The sequence below is a fragment of the Populus alba genome, chromosome 14, assembly GCF_005239225.2.
Source record: "Populus alba chromosome 14, ASM523922v2, whole genome shotgun sequence".
Classification (NCBI taxonomy): domain Eukaryota; kingdom Viridiplantae; phylum Streptophyta; class Magnoliopsida; order Malpighiales; family Salicaceae; genus Populus; species Populus alba.
Genome location: NC_133297.1, coordinates 11,810,443 through 11,814,189, shown reverse-complemented (window position 1 = coordinate 11,814,189; position 3,747 = coordinate 11,810,443). Strand labels below are relative to the sequence as shown.

Genomic DNA, 3,747 nt, shown 5'->3' with positions numbered 1-3,747 from the left:
TTGCTGCCAAGTGTCCCCAACCCGTTTCCAAGAAGAAAGACTCCTATTCTCTACCGCCTCTATAAAGTATAAACAAAGATACGAGTCCACTCTACATGACGATTCGCATTAAAAAAGAAAACACAGCTCATGTGTTTGCGATGAAAACAGCTCTGTAACGCCCTCTTTCTCATGGTATCACTGCCTACAATAATATCGGCAAACTTTCCTTCCCTTGAACACTCACCCCTTCTCCACAATGCTCAAACTCCTCAACAAGAGGCTCAGGCGCCTTTATTCTCGTTTCCGGCGGCGTATTGGCAGTGGTTCCAGGCGCAAGGTTGTCATAAAGAAATTTGAAAAATCAAACTCCAATTCACAAAAGGACATCAAAGTCGAGACCACCATTAATGGGTCTGCTGCTGTCCATCCAAATGGTCAATTGGGTGAGGAGAAGCCAATCAAGTTAGCAACTTTTAATGCTGCCCTGTTTCAATGCACCTGCTGTGCCTAAAACAGAGAATCCTTCGAGTGTTGACTATGGAGGTGAAGAGTTTGCAGACACAAGAAGACCCGTAAATAGTAATAAGCTACGCGCAAAGTCGGCAAATGATCGGCCGAAGAGTATTCTGAAGCAGTCTCCCCTGCATACAAACTCCATCGATGGTAGTGAGAATCTCTTTAAGCAACAAAAGTTTGCTAAATCAAAGTTAAGGGTATCGATCAATTTGCCTGATAATGAGATTTCATTATTGAGAAATAGGCAACTGAGCTTCAGAGAAGACGAAAAGGAGGATGCTTCAAGTGTTAATATAAGTAGAATTCTGAGGGGAAAGGCTCCTATGAGGCCACAAAGCGTGAGCTTGGCAAGAAATATGGGAAATGGTGGGATCGATGGTGAGAGTTATAGGAGTTCAAGGACAGTGCTTCAAGTGCTGAAAGAGCTGGATGCAGATATTCTGGCTTTGCAAGATGTGAAAGCAGAGGAGGAGAAAGCAATGAAGCCTCTTTCTGATTTGGCTGCTGCTTTGGGGATGAATTATGTTTTTGCTGAGAGCTGGGCTCCTGAGTATGGAAATGCTATCCTCTCAAAGTGGCCGATCAAGAGATGGAAAGTGCAAAAGATCTTTGATGATACTGATTTCAGGTATCTCTAATCTGTTCTTTAGTCTCAATAATTGCAGGATCTTTCTAAGGAAACCTTGTTCATCTTCTATTCTTTCTCTTCTTTTCATGGATTCTCTCTCGTTTCATCCCTTATTAAAGTTAGAAAGGACACAGTGAATTTCGAAAAAGTCAGCAATGATGGGACTGCTTTTCACAGAATTCTTTTGACTTCCACAATGTATTTGCAATGCATTTTTGTGGTGATCTGAAATTTTGGTATATTAGAATTTAGAACTCAGGATATGAAAATATTTTTGTCTTTTAACATTTTCCTAATCATTTTCTTTTTCAGCTTTGCTGAGTACTTTCTAGTTTACTGTCATTGACTATATATAAAACCCAGTTTATCAGATTTTTTTTTCCTGTCCATGTCTCAGTATTAGCTGTTTGCAGTGAAGCAGTAAGTTCTTCAATTTTTTATTTTTTTTTTCAAATCTTACCAGATAGTTATTCACAAAGTTATTAACCAATCACTACCGGAAGTTTCATCTAGAGTTTATCGAGGACCACATTGGTAGGGTTGCATTGTGTCTTTTCTAGTTTATTAAATTGTGAGCACAATTAAGATATCATTGAAAGCTAACCAATTAGATGATCTCAAAAAAAACCCAAAATAGTTTGGGAATAAAGTTTATATCTTAAATAATTAGTTAATTTTTTAGTTTTGATAATATAATTTATTTTTTTAACAAAGGTAGTTGGTGACTGGTGTTTTGGTAAATCAATGTGACTGTTAGTTGTTGATGTTTAGAGAATTCAAAATATTCTAAGAGAATTCTAGAAAGATGATCTTTTATACTTAGAAACTATTCTAAGAGATTAAAAAAAATTCATATTGATGTTTGTACTTAAAAAACTTTTTAAGAGGCAGAAGGGACAGGCTCATATCTACAACTATATTTAAAAAAAAAATTAAAGGATAGAAAAGATAAGTTTGTGTCTATACCTATGCTTAGAAAAAATTTTAAAGAGGGGAGGAAACCTAAGAAAAGTCAATCTATACTTAGAAAAATCATGATATGCAGGATCTATCTTGAGATGAGATGTACATTGCTATGCTATACAATTAAATTAATGGCTTTATTATTCACTGTAATTGCTGCCAGCTAGCTATGACAATTGACATGTAACCCTTTTCCCTGCAAAAAGCAGCATTCCATGAAAATTAACTTACAAGAAGCAAAGAGACAAACAGATACTTGTGCCCTATATATAAAATTCATGCCTGACATCCATAACTAATCCCACTACACTGCAATCAAACTACTAGTTCTACAAAATTTAATTCATCACTTATTAAGAACACAACCTCTTCTTCTGGACAATTCTGATAATTCTATTTGTGAGAAAATCGAAAAGACGAACGATGGATGAATTTCAATTTTCAAGCTTCAAAAAACTCTGATAACTGACAAAATGATCGAGAGACAGGGCATTATAAAACTCATTCGAGCTTTTCTGGACGCTGCAGGAATGTTCTTAAGGCCACCATTGACGTGCCACAGGCAGGAGAGGTCAACTTCCACTGCACCCACCTTGATCATCTCGATGAGAACTGGCGGATGAAGCAAATAGATGCCATAATACAGTCAAGTGATGCTCCTCATATCTTAGCTGGAGGTCTTAATTCCCTCGACGAGACAGATTACTCTGAAGAGAGGTGGACAGACATTGTAAAGGTCGACCACCTAGCTCCTGCTGTCATAGAAAAATGAGTTTCATGACCTTTCTTTATGTGATTGAAATATAATTCCTATTGCTCGTTTCATTTATATATGCAGTACTATGAGGAGATGGGAAAGCCAACACCAAAAGTTGAAGTAATGAGTTTCATGAAGAGTAAACATTACACTGATGCCAAGGACTTTGCAGGAGAATGTGAATCAGTTGTCATTCTAGCTAAAGGCCAAAGTAAGAAACATGGATGTTTGATACTCTAACTTCACGCTATCAAAACTATATATATTTCTGCTCACAGTGCCATTACTTGGATATATATATATATGCAGATGTGCAGGGGACTTGCAAGTATGGGACTCGAGTAGATTACATACTGGCGTCTCCAAATTCCCCCTACAACTTTGTTCCAGGGTCATACTCGGTGTTTTCTTCTAAAGGGACTTCTGATCATCATATTGTGAAAGTTGATATCGTAAAAGCAAGATGCAGCAGTCAAGAACAAGTCGCTAGAAAGAAACGGCAACCTAAACAGAAAGTTGTAAAGATAACCAACAGTTCTCCTACAAAAGGTTTATGGAAAACACACACATGAGAGAAGACAGATTTTTTTACCTTTTCTTTTGCTGGTATATAAATTATTTCAGACCTGGGTTTGGTTTCCTGGTGCAAAAGAGGAGCTAGGGATCGATGGCGATATTAGACCCGCTTCCACCCAGCTCTCTCATGAACTCTGTAAATCTTGTAACTTGGGATTAGCTAGGTTAAAAACTCATGAGCGAGATGGTATTTGGTGTGATTCCTATCTAATTGCATAGCTTGTAGTGGAAAACTGAGCATGGTGAAACTCCAATAAGAAGGGAATTAGACTTTATTGGTTCTTCCCTTTTGACTGCCATGTTACCATTTTTTACTTTCCTCGCA

The 3,747-nt window shown here is 37.4% G+C and overlaps 1 pseudogene; it reads left to right on the top strand.

Moving 5' to 3' along the window:
• LOC118031757 (uncharacterized) lies at window positions 1-3,747 on the top strand (annotated as a pseudogene).